General features: G+C 38.2%; 1 pseudogene; it reads right to left on the bottom strand.

Moving 5' to 3' along the window:
- Window positions 1-16,378: 16,378 nt before the first annotated feature.
- LOC123945210 lies at window positions 16,379-16,541 on the bottom strand (annotated as a pseudogene).
- Between the last annotated feature and the right edge of the window lie 5,418 nt (window positions 16,542-21,959).

Below are 21,959 nucleotides of genomic sequence, written 5' to 3'. Positions count from 1 at the left end.
CCTAGGGAATGCCACAGCAGCCTCTGATGGCAGTTTCATTGGCACCCAGTCATGGTTCCCTGCCCATCAGCCTTAGCCTAGAGCAGCCCAGCAACTTCTCTGCCACCCAGTAAGCTGCAACCACTGCCCTCTAACCAGGTCTGATTTCAAACCTGGGGGAGGGGACCCTTTCCAAGTATGTTTCTTTCTTCGGTTCTCTTCACTGAGACCTCAGGTAATCTTTAAAGTTCTCTTTTGGTAGAGGAAATTAGCTACCATTGTTAATAATTATTTATAATAATTATTTATATTAAGCCATCCCTATTCAGATTTCTGTAGAGTTTCTATCTCCTTTGATATTAGGACACAAAGCCAAGAAAAGAATTCGTGTTCCACATGGGGGTGGGCTAAATTGATGCTTTATCATCTCTTCTCTTCAGAATCCTTATCACAATGTTATGTTTCCTTTGGATATTTTTGTTGTCATTCTAACATGGATTTTGATATTGTTTAGAAACATTTCCCCAGTACATACCGTATACTTGCAAACTAGTCAGAGTGTCTAAAAGCAATTCACAGTGAGCCACAACACACACACACACACACACACACACACACACACACAATCACTGCGTTAGGAATTGAGACAGTAGACTCTGACAATTGTCTCTGACTCTACTATCTGACTCTGACTCTACTATCTGACTCTGACTCTATTATCACGAGAGTATCAGAAAACATGAGAGAGAAATTGCTCTGAACTTTTTTTCTTAGAGAGTCGATTAGGCAAAGTTAAGATATTTTCAGCTCAGGCCACCTGGGTGGCTCAGTCGGCTGAGCATCCGACTCTTGGTTTCTGTGTATGTCCTGATCTCATGGCTTCTGAGATGGAGCCCGCAGCTGGTCTCTGCAGTCAGTGGGAGTCTGCTTGGATATTCTTTCCCTCTGCCACTTCCCCCACTCCCTCTCTCTCTCTCAAATAAATTTTTAAAAAAAATTTAAAATAAATTTTTAAAAAATTTATTTGAGAGAGAGAGAGAAAGAACAGAATCCTCGCTGAGCAGGGAGCCCGACATGGAACTCGATCCCAAGACCCCAAAATCATGACCTGAGCCAAAGGTAGACACTTAACCGACTGAGCCACCCATGTGCCCATTAAATAAATAAATCTTTTTAAAAAAGGATATTTTCATGAATCTCAAAATTTCTGTGATATTTGATCTGAGTGGTATGAACATTCAAACAGTAAACCGTTAGTGAAACAAAAGGACAGTTTTGAAAGCTAGTCACAGATTCCAGGACTGGAGAGAGACACATGTGACAGTGAGACACAGGGAATAACTATTAACAATGAAAAATGTTCTGGACTGGAAGCTGTTCTTGTGCCAAATTCACGGAAATCTAGAAAAATCCTCTCATTACCACCATGGCAGGTAGAAGCCATTCCTAGGCAACTACATAGCAGACAGTTTTTTCAGAGTTGGAAGAGTTACATAGAAATGCATGGGAACGATGTAAAGCTACAGAAATATGGTTGATGCTTCCCTTTTATTTTAAAGTCTGTGCTGAGCATTTGCAGACCAAAAGACTGAGAATTTTTAAAATTACCAGTCCTACATTATACAATAAGCAGACCAGTGTGAATTAGATGAGTTTAGTGTTCAAAAGGTCAGCTGATGATGGAGAGCCAGGAGAGCTATGAAATAAAAAGATTTTTTGCAATATTTATTCTGGGCAATTAAGGGTCTTAGATGTAGTGAATCACTTCTAGAACAAAGACAATCCAGCAAATGTAATGGGATGTCACTTCTAAGATTAGGTTTAAAAAGATGTTGACTTGGATCTCTCTTACCTCTCTTCTGCTCACTCTTGATGAAGTCAGCAGCCATGTTGTGTGCCGCTCTGTGGAGAGCGACATGTGACAAGGAACAGAGGGCAGTCTCTGACCAACATGCGATGAGAATCTGAGGTCCTCCGTCTGGGAACTTATGAAGAACTATATCCTTACCCATGCCTGCAGATGAAACCAGAGTCCACACCTTGATGAGAGCCTTGTGAGAAACTTTGAGTTAGTGACATAGCAAAACTGTGCCTAGATTCCTGATCCACAGAAACTGTGAGATAACAAATATTTTTTGCTTCAAGCCACCAAGTTTTGTCATGTGGCAATGGAGAATTGATACAAATATATAACAACAGTGTAGTTTCCTATGTTTCCATAGTCTCCTATGGCTGCTGTAACAAATTACCAGAAATTTGGTGACTTAAAACAATAGAAATTTATTCTCTCACAATTCTGGAGGCCAGAAGTCTGAAATCTTTATCACTAGGCAGAAATCAGGGTGTTGGCAGGGCTGCACTTCCTCTGGAGCCTCTAGGGAAAAATCCTGTCCTTGCCTCTTCCAGTTTCTGGTGGCTGCTGACATTCCTTGGCATGTGATCTGATTAGTCTTAAGGCCAGCACCTTCAAATCTCTCTCAGCTCCATTTTCACATTGGCTTTAATTGAGTAAAGCCATTTTCACATTGGCTTTACTTGAGTGTGCTCGGGGGTGTGTGTGTATGTGTTTGTGTGTGAAGAGTCTCTCTGATGCCCTCTCATAGGGATACTTGTGTTTGCATTTCAGGCCCACTCAGATAACCCAGGTAATCTCTCCATCTCAAGCTCCTTAACTTAATCACATCTTCAAAGATGCTTGTTCCATATAAGGTAACATCTCTAGGTTCCAGGTTTTCAGATGTGAGTATCTTTTCAGAGAGCCATTTTTCAGCCTACTACAAATAGCTGATGTTTAAAAACCCTTATTATGTACCAGATACCATGGTAAACACTTTACCTATATTTTTATTTACATGCACTTCATTACTGTGTACTATTACTCCTCAGTTATACACAATGAACTGAGTCTCAGAGAGTTTGAGTGACTTGACTCAGGTCACACAGCTGGTAAGTGGTGAAGCCAAGGTGAACCCAAGAAGTCTGACCTCAGAGTTTCTACATGTAACTGCTCAGCTGGATTGTCTCCTCACAGATTCATATGCTTAACCTAACTAATTAGGAGACGGTATATCTGTTTCACTGCGTATAATATATGCAATGAGCTCCTAGTAACAGTGTGTCTTTTGATATCTTTATAATTTCCAAGTTAAGATAAAAACCTTTTAGTTATTTTTAAGAAGAGACATTTGAACTGGGAAGAATTTCTATAACATTTAGAATCAATATCCTATTGCCTAGAGCAGACAGACCACGTAAATAGCCTTTCTTACAGAATGGATGCTGGATAAGCTCTGTTCCTCTTTGGGTGTGCCACATTTACATAAACCTGGTCTCTGATGTGGGAGTCTAGAGAACTGGAAGAGCCAAGCTGGGCTCTTACCTGCAAGGCTCTCCAAGAGAACTGATTGCTTTGAGCACTTAGAGACACTTCTCCATAATTTGTTTTGGATGGATTTATTTTATCTTTCCTGGGAGAGTGGGTCTAGAGATGAAATCTGAATGAAGGTAGAGAAGGGGTGAGTCATATCAATCAAAGTTCAAAATGTGAATGTGTATAATGGATTCCAGATTAAGTTCTGCTCAGCATTTGCTATGCTATTTCTTTTTTTTTTTTTTTTAAGATTTTATTTATTTATTTGACAGAGAGAGATCACAAGTAGACAGAGAGGCAGGCAGAGAGAGAGAGAGGGAAGCAGGCTCCCTGCTGAGCAGAGAGCCCGATGCGGGACTCGATCCCAGGACCCTGAGATCATGACCTGAGCCGAAGGCAGCGGCTTAACCCACTGAGCCACCCAGGCGCCCTGCTATGCTATTTCTTTAACAGTTTGCTGATTTTCTATGTATGACCTGGTAGTCTAAAAATTCAGTTCACACAGAAACTTCAGCCCTGTGTAGTTTAAGCTTTAAGTTTATGAATCTCTTCCATATGTTTCTTTATGGAAATAGATTCCAAGTTTAAGGAAGTAACGGTGTCAGAGGCCTTAGAGCTATTTCCTGAGCTTTTGTTTTTTATTGCCACTGCATTAATGATGGCAGGGCCATCCCTGCCCCAATGTGACATGCCTGAGCAGGTGTGCAGATGGCTAAAGGGCTGGGGAGATGGGACTCAGATGGCAGATGGTGATGCCTTGTCAGACTTCCAACTACACTTTGAACATTCTGTCCCTCCTCTGACATGCATCACTTCAGATGGCAACCTCATTTGGAGGTGAATTGTTCTTTGCGGTTTTTTTTTTTTTTTTTTTTTTTCATGTTGGAATTGACCTCATGCCTGGCACTGTGTGAAATGCATTGGCCTAGTTTCTGCCCCAGAGAGGACAGAGGCTTATTGATATTTAGTGTATGCTTTGTCATATTGATTTTAGAAAATAAAGTCTGAAGAGATCTTCTGATTTTATCAAGATTACCTAGTCACTGGCACTGTTGTATTTACCTTAAAGCAGTATCTCTCCAAGGACAGATGCTTTATATATAAAGGAATTTCTCAGTCAGATTAGTTAGGATGATTTGTGGAAGAAAGCATTTCGAGGGCAGATGAGGTGAGAAAATAATTGATTTTCATCCCTCCCCCACTTTAATAGTCAACACTCACACCTTATCTCTTCAACCCCTCTCTGAATTTAGCCCTGGTAGATGTTTCTGGAATGTGAATAGCTTCCTACCTTGAGCTGGCTCTCTTCTTTGCCGGAGGGCTTTCTTTAGCACTCTGGGAACTTCTGGGCTCCCAGCAGGTACAACCTGGAAGTATGGGACTGTTCATACCTTCAGGACAACTCTTAACCATTGAGAGGCTGGCGTTAATAGGTAAATGCCTAAGTCTCCCTACTCTCTGTGGAATGTTCTGAAGCCACATCATAGTTTCCCAGAGAGTTTCCAGCAGAATTGAGCTCCAGTTGCTCACTGCAGTAACTTGTTCACTAACATAAGTGAAGGATTTTCTCATTTCCCTATCTCAGTTTTCCCTGTCTCATTTGTGTTTTCTCTTTTTGCCTCTTACGTAAACTGCCTGTACCGGAGTTCTTGTCTGAGAGTCTGTTTTTGGAAGAACCCCTCCTTTGAGTAGTCCTAATGCATAGGTTTGAGAAGTCCTGGAGTAGAGGAATTAACTTAATCCTGTTCCCTAACCTTATAATTTCATGGTTTTTTGTTGTTGCTGTTGTTGTTGTGTTAACTCTGAAGTTTTAAGTGTCTCATCTTCTTTACAGTAGAATTCCCAAATGACTCTGGTTCTTGGAGTATCTGAGAGAGGTATTTCGTAAGAGTGTCCCATGAAGGAGCCCATGGATTTGCCTTTTACAGCATATTTTTGTCTTTAGGTGGATACCCTTATCAAAAACCTCAAGGTCACAGCTCTGGAAGGGACCATAGAGTCTAATTGCCTCATTCTGTCACTGGAGAAACTAAGACCTACAGTGATTCACTGTCAGCTAATTCAGCCATCTGAGATTTTGTAAGGAGTGTGTAGAGAAAGAGGTTTAGGAAACTGGCTCACAGGTAAAACTAAGCCTGCTACCTTTTTTTGTATATCAGGCAAGCTAAGAATAGTTACTACATTTTTAAATGGTTGAAAAAAATTTTTAGAGAACATTTCATGACATGTGAAAATTAATATGAAATTCTGATTTCAGCACCCACAAATAAAGTTTTATTGGAACACAGTCACACCCATTTATGTATTGTCTGCAGCTGCTCTTATGCTACAATGACAGAGTTGAGTAGTTGTGACAGAGACTGTATGATCTGCAAGCCTGAGATATTTACTTTTGGGTCCTTTACAGGAAAAGTTTTCCTATCCTTGCTTTAGATTCACAAGACAAGATGAAGGGAAGTTCATAGCCAATATATATATTAGCATCAGTCCGTAGAGTGTAGCAGATAAGCATTGAGTTGGGAGTAGTGCATGACAGTCCTATTCCTTGCAGCACTGCTAACAGGCTTTACTGGATTTTGGATAAATGACATTATGTCTTTAAATATCAATTTTCTCATTTATAAAATGGGGGGACTGGACTGAAGCCCTTTAAAACTCCCTTAAGATTGAACCGTGTTTTCTTAGATTCTGTATTTGTCTGTGTGGCATCCATTAATCATAGGTATGCAAAAATCATGTTACAAACTCCCCAACTGATCCCAAGTCCAAACCTCCAGCCACCTCCTTTATTATCTAATTCTCATATCCCAGGCCAATATTTTCCTGCTGTAGTCAGTCAGGGCCAGGTACCAGACAACTAGAGGACCACTCCTTATAGTCCAGATGCTGCCAGCATTACTCAAAGTAGCCTGTCCTAAGCTACTTTCCCTTTCCCGCCTTTCCTTTTCTGTGGAAAGCACAACCAAGGCTCTAGGTCATGGTTCCCCCCTTCCTGCTTCTGCCTCCTGATCCACTCTGGTGCTTCGCCATGTGTCCTTGTGTAGCGTGCTTTCCTCTCATTTCCAGGGGAACCATGAGTATCAATAAACTTCTCTTTCAGTGGCCTTGACTTCATTCCCTTGTCACTTAGTCACCTTTATAAATTAAGACTTGGGTGCACATCGCTTAAGCACAAATAATTGATAAATCTGTGCAATTATCTCAGAGTTCAGTGCATATAATTCAAGAATGTGATTTGTTCCTGATGTTCAATCCAAGCCAAATCCCCTTGACTGCAGCTCATTTCTATCACTCCTCATCTGTGAGAAAGCAAACACAGGCTGCATCCTTGCCACACAGGGAGCCTTTGACTATTTCAAAAGTTCATATGACTTGTTAGTAAGTCTTGTGGTTTGCCTCCTCATAAATCAAGAGCTGAGAGTCAGGAGAACTTTTTTATCCCATCATTATGGTTTTTCAGTTGTCTCTCTCTCTCTCACACTGCTCTGAGTCCCTGGAACCTCTCTGTGTTCTACGTAGCCCAGTATGAGTTGTGCTGTGTTAATTTTTCTCTAGAGATTACCTTTAATTCTGTCTATTATGACCATATTCTTTTCAGAAAACTGTCTTTTGGTACTTGCCCACACTGTTGGCATCATCTTCCTTTTAAGAATTTTCTCTCCATGTGCCCCTTATCAAGGTCAGTTATGACTTACAGGGCTTGGGCATAACACTGATGAGGCCAGGTTTGATACAGTAGGAGGGATGGGGACTGTGGTAAGCAAATGGCCATATAAGTCTACTGACTTAACTGTTATTTCTCAGTTTTGAGCAGTTATTGTCACATGAGAATTCTGTCTAGTGATGACAAAACTTGTGTTGACAAAACTTTTAATTCTTTTTAAAAGATTTTATTTATTTATTTGATAGAGAAAGACAGGGAGAGCACAGAGAGGGAGTGAGAGGGAGAAGCAGACTTGGGGCTCAATCCCAGGACCTTGAGATCACGGCCTGAGCTGAAGGCAGATGCTCAACTGACTGAGCCACTCAAGTGTCCCAAAACTTTTAATTTTTTAAAAAAGAATCCTACAATCTAGACTTTAGATGGCATCTCTAGGATTTTAAATATTTATAACAAAGGTAAATTTTTAAACACCATAAGAGGAACAAAAATGCAACTGTGAATTAAGCTTATGAGCCATTACTTTGTTATGTCTGATCTATGATAAATGGAAAAATTTCTCCAGACTCATTCTTGCTTGTACCTCAAGTCATTCCTTGGTTCTAGAGCTTACGGCTGTTGAACTCTTTGACTTTTGTTAACATGTAGTTGTCCCATATGCTCTCTTCTCAGGATCTAGCTTTTTGCTATTCCAAGGGTAAATTAGCCAATCCAATGAATTTATTCATTCTAATGGGAATTTTTCCTGGGGTCTTTCCTTCCTTCTCTGCTTAGATGTTTATTTTATGAACAAAGTTACAGGGGTAAGATGCTTAGCAGTTCTTGTTTAAAGTTGGGTATTTAAACATGAGAAAGGATCACAAGTGGGGGGGGGTCAGAGGGGGATATTTACATACAATTGCAAGTGGCACCTTGTGCTTTCTCCCAAATCATAAGTGGTAGCAAGCTGCCAACCTCTAGGACCATGTCTGAAAACCTGGACGTGTGTCATTGTACTCATGGTTGTCATTGTTACCAGTGTCAGGTAAGGACTGCCTTACAGAGGACCATTAACAAACTTAGTTCTCCCTTTCTAAAGTTGAGTGTGTTTTTTGGTGTTGACAGGTAACTGTATTTTTAAAATTCTTTTTCTATACACCTGGTAATTGGTTCCATTTGGTATCTTCAATGTTGCCTAAGCAGAGTTTAGCATACTTAATGAGATTCCCCTGAGCTTTTGAAACATTTAAATGAAACATTTAGATTCCAGAAGAAGAGGCAGCTGGTGAGACTTGGTCATATGATTAAGGCGGAAAGCATATTTTTGGGTTTAGAAGTCAAAAACAGATTTTGGTTTTCTCTGCCCATTGGCCTGGAAGGCACCCACACTGAACCTGTCTTTATTCAGTGACACAAACGAAATGTCTCCTGCTCCCATCTTCTTTGACTTTAGCAGCACTTACAAGAACCCAGTGAAGAGACTTAGATGGCTAGTTGACCAGCTCTCCCCAGGCCACCCCAGCTCCCTCTCAGGAATAATAAGCTTCTGTGCCAGGATTGCACGCACATCCAACAGCCCAGTGTGAGTCATTCTCTCACGTTCCATCAGTAAAGATTGAATCAGAGAGTTGAAAAGAATGGTGGTTTGGTTCCATCCGTTTCCTCTGGGAAGCAGGGTGGGGATGAAGATTAGGACAAACTATTGGAGATGCTTATTTGCAGAATTAATGTATAGTCGCTTAGACAAGTGATGTCTTGACCACAGTGAATATAGCTTTGCCATTAATGAGAGGGAAATGGACTGTTTTCATTTTGTTTTTGGGCAATTTTTTTGAGGCTAGCACCACCATGTGGATGAAGTAGATAAAGCTTGCATAACAGGCCAGCCTTATGCCTCTGAAAATTTAATTTTGGTATCTTGCCTATTTTTTGCCTTCATTTCATCTTCATTTCTTTGTTTCTTTCTTTCTTGAAGTGTAGTACATACAATGTTGTATTAGTTTCAGGTGCACAAGAATGATTCAACATTTATATTACGAAGCGATCACTATGCTAAATCTACCTACCAGCTCTTGCCCATTTCTGACATCTTTTCTGACCCTTCATAGAGTAGAATAGTTATAAAAATACTTTTTTTGTAGTTGTGTCCTACTCTGCTGGGTTTTTAAGGATCTTGTGGTTCTACAAAATGACTGAACTTCAGCCAGGAAGATGACAGTGGGAGATCCATAGAGTAGCTCTGTATTGGGCAGAGATAAATTAGAGACTTCGTTTTCGATTAGCTACTGGGCTTTCAAGTGAAAGTTTCTGATTTGGACTCTGAGAAAAACCAGAGCCATTCCTGAAGCAATTTTCTGATCTGTATTGCTTAAGAGCTACAGACTGAATCAGACAGAGGAAAGGAAGAGAAATAAAATCTGGTTGTAGGATGTAAAAGAATTTTACCAAACCACAAGGTTTGCTTCCTGTGGGGTGGGAAAGTGAGGTGGAGTTTTTTCCGACTTTTGCAAAGAAGAGAGTCATGTAGAGATTCTCCATTGACTGTGGCTTTGAGTCTTAACAACATGGTGGAGGAGTGGTTGGCAAAGATAGGAGATAGAAGTTTACTTCCATAGTGTGTACTTCCATGCTTCCTTTCCTGTGTAGCTGGCATCAAGATCCCTGGCGAGGGGCAAGTCTTGCTTCTCCTTGAGCTACTGGTTGGTTCTTCATTTCTAAATCGACTAGGATGTTAGGAGTAGACTGTCATAGGTGGAGGTTGGGAGAGCTGTTGCTTTTAAAGATTTAGCACTGTTTAGCACCTAATAGATCACTTTTCTAGCCTTATTCTTTCTTTTGCATTGTCCCCTGACCTCAAAAAGAGAAAATATTACCAGCACTTAGAAGATGGAAGCTGGGGTTGTAGAAATTGGAGGAATCAAAAACAAATCAGGGTGTGCTAACATTTCCTCTCTTTGATGAGCTACTAACGTGATAAGAAAATGTATGGAACAGTCCTTGCCACCTACCACTTACTGTTGCCTTTATACATCCCTTTATACCCACTTCCCATAATCAGCCTGGCTCCTACAGCTCTGGATATTTATGTGTCTGGGATTTCAGATTAGAAGAGCTTCTTGTGGTTGAATATGGGCTGCTGATGTCAATCTGGAAGGAGTTTCTAGGGTTGAGTTGTGGAACTCTCCTTTGTAGAAGGCCTTTTATCAAACTTAAGTGCCATAGGAAAATAGGTGGGCTAGCTGATCTGTGAAATACAGATTTTGGATTAGATTAGAATTAGAGCAGAGATAAAAGAAAAAAGAGAAGTAGAGAAAACCAATAAAACCAAAAGTTAGTTCTTCAAAAAGGTCAACAAAATTGACAAACCTTTAGCTAAATAACCAAAAAAAAAAAAAAAAAAGAACTAAATAACTAAAATCAGAAATGAAAGTGCGGGCATTACCACTAATGCTACAAAAACAAAAATTATAAGAGAGTACTATGAACAGTTGTATGGCAACAAATTGGTAGCCTAGATGAAATGGACAAATCCTAGAAACACAAAAATCTGCCAAATCCAGATCGTGAAGAAGTAGAAACCTATGTAAGCAGACTGAATCAGTTATTAAAAATCTCCAAACAAAGAAAAGCCCTGGACTTGATGGCTTCACTAGTTAGTTTAACACACATGTAAGGAAGCACTAACGTTACTCTTTATCAAATTTTTCCAAAAAATTAAAGAGGAGGGAATGCTGTCTAACTCATGTTATGAGGCCAATATTTCCTAGATGACAAAGCCAGACAAAGATAATACAAGAAAAGAAAGCTATAGATCAAGTTCCTTTATGAATATTGATGTAAAAATTTTCAAGAAAATACTGGCAAATCTGGGGTGCCTGGGTAGCTCAGTCCTTCAGCATCTGCCTTCAGCTTAGATCATAGTCCCAGGGTCTTGGGATCGAGCCCCACATTGGGCTCCCTACTCACTGGGAAGCTTTCTTCTCCCTCTCCTACTCCCCCTGCTTGTGTTCCCTCACTTACTGTGTCTCTGTCAAATAAATAAATAAAATCTTAAAAAAAAAAGAAAAGAAAATACTGGCAAATCAAATTTAGCAGCATAGTAAAAGAATTATGCACCATGACCAAATGGAACTTCCTAGAATGCAAATGTGATTCAACATATGAAAATTGACCAACATAATACAATACATTGAGAGAATGAAGGAAGAGCCACATAGTCCTCTCGATACAGAAAAAAAACATTTGACAAAATTCAGCATCCTGTCATAGTGCAACATTCAAAAAACTAGAAATAGAAGGAAACTACAAAATTGAAAGCCATGTATGAAAAACCTACAACAAACATCCTACTGTGAAGTAAAAGAATGAAGGTTTTTCTCTGAAAATCAGAAATGAGACAAGAATGTGGCTTTTACCATTTCCGTTCAATATAGTACTGAAAATTTTAACCAGAGCAATTTGACATGAAAAGAAATAAAATATATCAAATGGGAAAAGAAGAAGTAAAATGATCTTTTCACAGATTATATGATCTTATATATAGAAAACTCTAAAGATAACACACACATACCCCTTTTAGAACTAATAAATTTAGCAAAATAACAGGATACAAAATCAATACACAATAATCAGTTGCATTTCTAGACATTAAAAGGAACAGTTTGGAAGGAAAGTTAGGAAGCCATTTACAATAGCTTCAAAGTGCTTCAGATCAGCTTAACAAAAGAGGTGAAAGACTTACACAATGAAAACTACAGAACATTACTGAAAGAAATTAAAGGAGATGTAAATCAGTGGGAATATATCTTGTGTTCATGAATCGAAAGACTTAATTTTATTAAGATTTCAGTGTTATCCAAAGGGAGCTACAACTTCAATGCAATCCCTACCAAAATCCCAATGATTTTTTTTCCCCAGAAATACAAAAACACATTCTAAAATTCATATGGAATCTCAAGGGACAATAGCTAGCTGAAACAATCTTGAAAAAGAACAAAGTTGAAGTTCTCAGACTTCTTGATGTACACCTACTGCAAAGCTATGGTAATCAAAACGATGTGGTACTGGCATATAGACAGGCATATAGACCAATGGATCTAATGGAGAGCCCAGAAATAAATCCTTGCACATACACTCAAATAATTTTCAACAAAGGTATCAAGACCATTCAATGGGAAAAGTTCAGTCTTTTCAACAAATGGTGCTGAGAAAACTGGATACCCACATGCAAAAGAATGAAGTTAGACCTTTACTTAACATGATGTACAAAAGTTAACTCAAAATGGATGAAAGATCTAAACGTTAAGAGTTAAAACTATAAAACTTTTGGAAGAAAATATAGTAGATAAGCTTCACAACATTGGATTTGCAATGATTTCTTAGATATGCAAATACACCAAATGCAAAGGAAACAACAAAAACCAAATTGGACTTCATGAAAATTTTAAAAAATTGCACATCAGAGACACTATTAACAGTAATAACAGACACTATTAACAAAGACACTATTAATAGAATAGAAAAAAATATTTGTTATGTTTGTCTGTCCAATAACTGATAAAGAACTAATATCCAGAATATAGAGAATTCGTAAAACTCAACAGAAAATTGAAGTCTGATTCAAAAATGGACAAAAGACTTGAATAGATGTTTTCCCAAAGAAGGTATACAAATGGCCATTAAGCACATGCGAAGATACTCAACATAGCTAATTTTTAGGGAAATGCATATCAAAGTAAAACAAACAAACAAAAAAAAACATTGCAATGATTAGGATGGCTAGTATATAAAAATACTAACAGAAAATAAGAGTTGGGAAGGATGCGAAGAAATTGGAACCCTTGTACACTCTTGGTGGGAATCTAAAATGGTACAATGGCTGTGGAAAACATTATGGCATTTCCTTAGAATTAAAAATAGAATTACTATATGACCCAGCAATTCCACTTCTGGTTGTATATCCAAAAGAATTGAAAGCAGGGTCTTGAAAATATTTGCACATCCATGTACAAATAGCAGCATTATTCGCCATAGCTAAAATGTGGAAGTGAACCTAGTATACACTGACAGATGGATTAGCAAAATATGGTGTATGCATACAATAGAATATTTTTAGCCTTACAAAGGAAGGTGTTTTGACAAATGCTACAATACAGATGAACTTTGAGAGCACTATGCTAAATGAAATAAGCCAGCCACAGAAAGACAAATACTGTATGATTCCAGTTATATGAGGTAACTAAATGTTTTATTTTTGCTAACTAAATTTCTGTGATTCTCTGAGTTCTGCCATCTAATACGAGTTATCTGTAGAAATTGAGGCAAATCACTTAACTTCTTTGGGACTCAGTTGTCTTGGTTGCTTTTTCTAGCCCTTAAACTCTACAAATTTTAGAAGCTGAAGAATTATAAAGGCACATTACTTTTTATTGATTGGTTCTTTGGTTAGAAAAGGCTCCAACCAACACATGTTCTTGCTACAGAGAATATAGTAAAATTTTGTTTAAGTTTGGGAAGATTAATATGAATTAGTGAGAAACTGAGTTTCAGGATGTATTTTATTTTATTTATTTTCTTAAGAAATTAAAAAAAAATCTCTACACCCAGTATGGGGCTCAGACTTAGCAACCCCAAGATCAGTAGTCAAATGCTGTACCAACTGAGCCAGCCAGGTGCCTCTCAGGACATTTTAAATAAATGCAGTCTCAAAAACAATTTGATTTTGGAGGGGGGATCATAGGGTACCTGGATTGAGGCCATGTTTCAATTAATAGATAAGAATGAGCAAGTCAGGTGCACCTGGGTGGCTCAGTGGGTTAAAGCCTCTGCCTTTGGCTCAGGTCATGATCCCAGGGTCCTGGGATCCAGCCCTGTATCCGGCCCTCTGCTCAGTGGGGAACCTGCTTCCTCCTCTCTCTCTGCCTGCCTCTCTGCCTACTTGTGATCTTTATCTGTCAAATAAATAAATACAATCTTTAAAAAAAAAAAAAGAGTGGGCAAGTCAAAACTTCAGCTTGTACACATCTGAATGAACATAGATTCTAATTTAAGGATACCCAAGGTAATATGGGTTATTATTCTGCCTTGGAATTATGTTTTCATGAGTCTTTGTGATGTCTGTAAAAATGAAAAAGTCAACCTACTTGATTATTTTCTTAAAAATAGAATGAAAAGGAATTTTTTAAATTTCTAAAAAATGTCTCTTTATTCTGGTATAGAGTACAGCATTTCCTATATGTATCCACAGAACTCTAAAAAAATTGTAGTATATTGCTAGAACTCCTATAGAAGCTTACAAACATTATGTACTTTGGATGAAAGAAGATAGGAAAAAAATATACAACTTTGGTTCATTTGCATTTTATATATATACATACATACCACATTTTCTTGATCCATTCACTTGTTGATGAATATTTAGGTTGTTTCCGTATCTTGGCTATTGTAAATAATGCTGCAGTCATCATTGGGAGTTCAGATATCTATTTCAAATGGTGATTTTATTTCCTTGACTATATACCCAGAAGTAGGATTGCTGCATCATATGGTTGTTTTAGTTTTTGTTTGTTTGTTTGTTTTTGGAGAATCTCCATACTGTTTTCCATGGTGGCTGTATCAGTGTATATTCCCATCAATAGTGTAGAAATGTTCCATTTTCTCTACATTCTGACCAATATTAATCTTTTAGTTTTTTGATAAAGCCATCTAGTGAGTATGAGGTGATAACTTACTGTGGTTTTGATTTTCATTTCCCTGATTATAATTGATGCTGAGCGTCTTTTTATATACCTGTTGGTCATTTGTATGTCTTCTTTGGAGGAGAGTCTATTCAGGTCCTTTACCATTTTTAAATTGGGTTATTTTTACTTTTTGTTATTGGGTTGTAAGTATTCCTTATATATTTTGGATATTAACCTCTTATCAGATATACTGTTCATAAACATTTTCCTATTCTGAATGTTGCCTTTTCAACTTTTAAAAATACATTTTATTTTTTGAAGATTATTTATTTATTGGAGAGAGACACAGAGATAGTGAGAGAGCATGAGCAAGGAGGAGAGGGAGAAACGGGCTCCCCGCTGAGGACCCTGGGATCATGACCTGAGCTGAAGGTAGATGCTTAACCAACTGAGCCACCCAGCCGTCTCTAACAGTTTCCTCTTGAAAAGATAAAGTTGACAAACCTTTAGCTAGACTAAGAAAAGACTCAAATATTAACAGAAAAGAGAGCATTGCAACTGACACCATAGAAACACAAAAGATGTTAAACTACTATAAACAATTATATGCCAATAAATTGGATAATAGAAAAAAATGGATAAATTCCTAGAAATACACAATAAGACTAAGTCATGAAGAAATAGAAAATCTGAACAGACTAATGAGGAAGGAAGTTGAATCAATGATCAAAACTCTCCCAACAAAGAAATGAGCAGGACCTGATGGCTTCACTGGTGAATTCTACCAAGCATTTAAAGAAGAATTTATACCAGTCCATCTTCCAAAAAATTAAAGAGGGGTGAACACTACAACTCATTTTACAAGACCAGCATTACTGTGATACAAAAGCCAGACAAGGACACTATAAAAAACAAAACAAAAGAAAATTAGAGGCCAGATCCCTGGTGAACATAGCTGCAAAAAAATATCTTTGACAAAATACTAGCAGACCAAATTCAACAAGACTTTAAATGATCATACACTGTGATCAACTGGGATTTACCCAGGGTTGCAGGTTTGTTTTCAATATATGAAAATCAGTAAATGTGACACACCACATTAGCAAAATGAAAGATAAAAACCATATTATCATCTCAATAGATGCAGAAAAAGCATTGACAAAATTCAACATTCATTCATGATAAAAAGCTCTCAGCTAAGTGGGTACAGAAGGAATATATGTCAATATAATAAAGGCCATGTATGACAACCCACAGCTAACATTATACACAGTGGTGATGAGCTGAAAGCTTTTCTAAGATTATGAACAAGACAGACATGCCCAGTTTTACTACTTTTATTCACCATAGTACTGAAAGTCTTTGCCAGAACAATTCGGCAGGAAAAAGAAATGAAGGAATCCAAATCAGAAAGGTTTAAGTAACATTGTCTCTGTTTGCAGAGGATATGATCTTAAAGATAGAAAACTCTAAAGACTCCACCGAAAAACATGTCAAAACTATTAAATTCAGTAAAATAGCAGTATACAAAATCAACATACAAAAATCAGTTGTGTTTTTATGCACTAACAATGAATTATTAAAAAAAGAAATTAAGATAATAATCCAATTTATAATAGCATCAAAAAACAAAATACTTTGGAATAAATTTAACCAAGGAGGTGAAAGATCTATATACTGACAACTATAAAACACCTAGGAAAGAAACTGAAGAAGACACAAATAAATGGAAATATATCCTTTGTTTATGGTTTGGAATAATTAATATTCAGAACAATCTACAGATTCAATGCATTTGCTATCAAAATTCCAGTGGCATTTTTCACAGAAATAGATACTACACTTGATCTTAGCCAAAAGGCCGAGAAGCGATTTTTTTTTCCCACAGAAATAGAAAAAGCAATCCTCAAATTTGTTTGGAACCTCATAGGATACCAAATAGCTCAAGCAAACTTGATCAGGAACAACAAAGCTGAAGGCATCACACTTCCTGATTTCAAGCTATATTATAAGCTATATTACTGCAGCTTTGGCTGCAGTAGTCAGAACAGCATGGTATTGACATAAAAGCAGACATACAGATCAGTGGAGTAGAATAGAGAACCCAGAATTGATCCCGTACATATATGGGCAACTGATTTTCAGCAAAGATCCCAAGACTGCACAATGGAGAAGGGGTAATCTCTTCAAGACGTGGTGTTGGAAAACTGGATATCCATGGGAAAAACAATAAAAGTAGATCCCTATTTTATACTATATATTAAAAAAACCCAACAACTCAAAATAGATAAACTAAAAAGACTCAACTCTAAGACCTGAAACCATAAAACTTCTAGAAGAAAACATAGGGAAAGAACTCCTTGACATTGGGCTCTTTGGAGAGAACTAAGAGGAAAGAAGAGATGCAGAAGTTTCTTCCATAATCCAGACACCACCAGGAGCCATCCTCTGGCACTAGCTAAGATTGCCTTTCCTGCCATCTTCCATAGTCCATGTAATACTGTTTTTTTGTTCTTTTCCTGAGGATTTCTGCAAATCTTTTCTACTTACTTTTCCATTCTGTAACTTATGGGTATTTCTTTTTTTTAAATAAAGATTTTATTTGTTTATTAGTGACAGTGTGCAGAGAGGGAGAAGCAGACTCCCTGCTGAATAGAGAGCCCGATGGAGGGCTCGATCCCTCATGACCCGAGCTGAAGGCAGACATTTAACCGACTGAGCCACCCAAGTGGCCCTTTATGGCTGTTTCTAAAGCTCTGATCCAGCATTGACTCAAACTTGAGTCAAACATAATTGCTTTTCTCTCCAAATCACTTGTAAGAGTCCGCAAAAGGCAACTTGTGGAGGCAAATATCTACAACGATGTGTGGTAGATTTTAATGGTGACTGAAGTAAGCATGTGGGAGCATACATTGCAGGGCCAGTTAGGAAATCATCTAAAATTGGATATTAGCTTTTCTGGTTTTCTGAAAGTTTCATGCCCATTTCCATGAACTTGGAGTTTAGGGTATTTTCATGTCATTCAGCTTTCTCTCCTTCTTCTTCCAGATGTGACAGAAATTCCTTGTATTTTATTATTATAAAGAGCATTTCAGCTCTAGCACTTATCACTCCCCCACAAGTCACACTTTGCATAACTGAAGATCTATTAAGGTGCTCTGCTAAAAAAAGGTTCATGTATTTCAAGTGTTACCCTTTCTTTTCTCCACTTCTCTATTAATTTTTATAGGAGCAGGGGGAGAAATATGGAGGCTTATTTCCCCAGAGTTAAGAATTATGACTTTACCTTAGAAGACAGGAGGGTACAGTTGGTTTTGTTTTTAAATAACAATTGCAACAGAATCTCCATTATGTTAGTGCCCCCCTCTAAAGAGTTGGGAAATGCTAGTTTATTAGAAGGGCCACTGAAGGAAGACACAAGAGACTAGGTTCTTATCCTAGTTCTGTCATTAACTAGTTGTGTGATTTAGGGGAGAGTACCCTACTGGGCCTGAAGGAGCAGTCTCTAAATTCACTGCCAATTCTAGGAATCTGAGTTGTCTGAGAGTCTCCCTGGTGTCTAATTCTTCTGTAATTGCAACCATGGTTGGGATTTCCCCCTTGACAGGTGGGTGAACATCCCACCACTCTGGACCCTGCCCTACCCCTGGCTAGCTGTCTGGGTCAAAGTTTGCTGTCAGAAACAACTGAATTTTTATAGGTTAACCTTGGAACCAGATGCAATCACAGATTCTGATTTTTTCAACTCAGAACTTCAGTTATATTTGCTCTCAGAACTGGCTTCTTATTTGTATACCTGGCATAATGTCTACCTTGGAAAATTGTGTTTAATAATGCAAATGAAACACATAGTAAAGTGCCTGACATAATATGCCCTCAGTAAATGGAATTAATTATTTTTAAATATTTTATTTACTTATTTAGAGAGAGAAAGAGAGCACACAAAGGAGTGGGAGGGACAGAGGGAGAGAGAGAGAGAATCTCAAGCAGATGCCATACTGAGCATGGAGCCCATCTTGGGGCTTGATCTCACGACCCTGAGATTATGATCTAAACCAAAATCAAGAGTCAGTTGCTCAACTGATTGAGCCACCCAGGTGCCCCAGTAAGTGGAACTGATGATCATTCACATCATATCTGTTACAAAGGGGCCGGGCGAGGGTCTTGGCACTTTCTGGGTTTGCTGATACATCTTAGTGTGTACTCTGGTTACACACTATGTACTCTGGTTATACAGATTGACTCCCAAGCTTTGGTTTTGCTAAGTGGTAAATATAATCTGAGTGGGAGAGCTGAATGGCTCTCAGCAGTATTTTTTTTTTTTTTTTTAAGGTTGTATGAAGGAAGAGGAAGGCTGATTGAAGAGTTGGGAAGGGGAAGATTTTGAAAAGGGAAAATAAGCATGGACCAAAGGGGAATTGATTCCATTTCTGAAGAGTGATGAGCAATAGGCATCCTTTACCTCTGTCTCCATGATTTTTTTTTAATTGAATTATAATTAACATACAGTGTTAAAGTTGTTTCAGATGTCCAGTATACTGAATCAACATTTCTATATGTTACTCAGTGCTCATCACAAGTGTGCCCTTAATGTCCTTTATTTATTTCACCCATCCATGAGTGTTAAATTTATGTGTTTTTATAACACTCGTAGAAGTAGCACTGTGGAGTGAGATCTGTTTTGGGGATTTATCAAAGTGTGGAATCCTCCTTCATGGATCTTCATGAATCTGCCTCTTCATAGGCAGAGATTATGTAAGGAAATCCCTTCACTCAAGACAAACATTCTGAAGATTTTAGGCAGATTACAGTTGTAGTTAGTGCTTCAGCTCTTGGGATCGGGTACTATATCTGTGCTGCTGATGTTCAAACATGGCTGGCTATGGCCTATGAACCTGTGAACAATGGGACAGATTTGCCATTTATCCTGGATTTCCCTCTGTCTGGTCTCATCCATACTTTTCCTTTGCAAAAAGAGGACTTTTGTGGGTATTATAGAGGGCATGTATTGCATGGAGCACTGGGTGTGGTGCATAAACAATGAAGTCTGTTACGCTGAAAAGAAAAAAAAAAAAAGGACTTTTGAGATTCTGCATACCGTGAAACAGTGCCCTCTGCTGTTCCTGGGGGAACTGTGCAGGCGCGGTGAAGTGAGGAAGAGCTCTGTTGCAGAGCCAAAGCAAGCTGGTCTGTTTTCGGAAAGGATTTGGACAGCTGCTGCACCTAGAGCCAGTCTCCGCTGTAAATACTCAGCAGGCGAAGCAACAGCAGCTTTCCTCCCCTGTACTTGTTTCTAGGCTGGTCCCCGAGCCCACATTACATATGGAGTCAGACAAGCTACCGTTGCTCCACCAGGTCAGCCCCCACATTACATCATTACATATGAATGCCCCCTTCCCATTTTCACTTCAAACACAGAAGAAAACTGTTTTGACGAATTTCTCTACCTTCTGAGAACAATTTTTTTTTTTTTTTTTTTTTTTTTGGCTGATCTCTAAGCAGACATTTGTTCTGTGAATCCTCTCAGCTACTATCTTCTGGGTATAATGGCAAACAACAGTCAACATTTACTTTTACTTAAACAACAAACAGGGAAATTGGACTTTAAGCTGGCGTTAGGGGTTTGTGCCCTCTATAGTAACCTTTGAGCTGTTTTCTCAGCATTATTCCACTTGGCTACAGCAAAGAAAATTCAGTGAACAATGAAATCTATATGAAAAAAAAGTTAAAAAAAATTTTCTTAAGATAAATGACTCTGAAACCACAATGTGGGAGAGTACTTTTTTTTTTTTCCCATAATTCCGAGTTTCAAATTCATGAGTTTAGAAGGTATGGATTTCTTGCTTTATCATGTGGTAGGACACTGGTAAATGGGAGCTGGCCCAGCCTTATCTTTCCCATCTGCCAAGAATGAAATCCAGGTTAATGTGGTGTAGGCTGTCCAGTGGGAAGAAACTGCTAGCTTCCACTGAATCCCAAAATTCCATTGCCATTCACTGTAGGAATAAGTGGTGCATGCAATGTAGATCTTTATTGACATGGTGGAAGGTAACTCCATTTACAGTGGTAGGTAAATAACTCAGAGTTGTTTGTACTGTCAGGTTACAAGTGTTTTGTATTTTACTCTAATAATTGCCAGGAGAAAGGTTTTTTTGTTTTGTTTTGTTTTCTGAAACCTGGGATTAAGAAGTAATTTATGATTCTAGGTAACTTGTCAAGAAAGAGAGTTGCTCAATTTTATGGTATTTCTATTTGGTTACTTCTATTTAAAACATCCATCTAGGGTAGAAGATGCTTTAGGTCTTTCGATAGAGAATGGCTTTGCTGACACATGGTTTATTTAGTGCTTGGCCTGTCATTCTTCCTCTCAGGCTAGCATAATCCTTGGATCTGATAGTACCTTCTACTGGGCGTGGGCATGGGGAATTAATTCCTCCTTTTTTTTTTTTTTTTTTTTTTTCTATTGTGGGACTCATCATGTATGCAGGTGACTTACCTTTTTCTTCTTTTTACCTTCTTTATATCCCCAACACTGCACAGCAGTAGGGATTTAATTTCTTTTTCTTCCTTTTCTCTTTTCTCTTACTTTCCCTCTGCTCTCAAATCTTGAGCAGTATGAACTCATTTTGAGGGACAATTATTTTAGAATGTAGATGTATAGAGATGTTGCTCAAACAGACCAGTTAAGACCAAGTTAGAAAACCTCTTTGTCTCTTTTCTTCTTATCTACCTCCCTAGGAGATTGGATATATGATTCATGGATTCATGCTTGAGTACTCCCATTTCTTTGGCTGCATGGAGTGTCGGGCAGGGGTAGGCACTTGGCCCCAGCTAAGGCAGTTTCTCTGAAGTTTCCTCCTGGAACTCTTGAAAAGACTGATTTTGCCAAGGCTGCTAATCTTGTACTATGGGACTTAGGCTTTTGGCAGTCTCTTGCCACTAAAAGGAGAATGCCAATTCAAAGAGAGAGTGGTGAAACCCCTTTAATCTTGCTTTGAGACTTCTGGATTCAGCCATGCTGGGATTTTTAGTTGCACGAGGCAATATACCAACCCCCCGCCTTTTTTTTTTTTTTTTTTTTTCCTATGAATTTATAAATTAGTTTAAGTTCAGGTCATTTGTAACCAAATAATTCTAATGTAAGTAGTGAGCAATCTTTTGCATTGCAGGCAGGGATCCAGTCTTTCAGATTTTAAAGATTTTTCTAGAAAAGTTGTTCAACTCTAACTTTGCTTAGCCTCCATGACATTATTCTAAAAATGGTCTAGTTTGTTTACTATCTGGTACATTT

Source organism: Meles meles, chromosome 6, assembly GCF_922984935.1.
Source record: "Meles meles chromosome 6, mMelMel3.1 paternal haplotype, whole genome shotgun sequence".
NCBI classification, from domain to species: Eukaryota; Metazoa; Chordata; class Mammalia; order Carnivora; family Mustelidae; genus Meles; species Meles meles.
The sequence above is the reverse complement of the archived record's forward strand: the minus strand, read 5'-3'. Positions and strand labels throughout refer to the sequence as shown.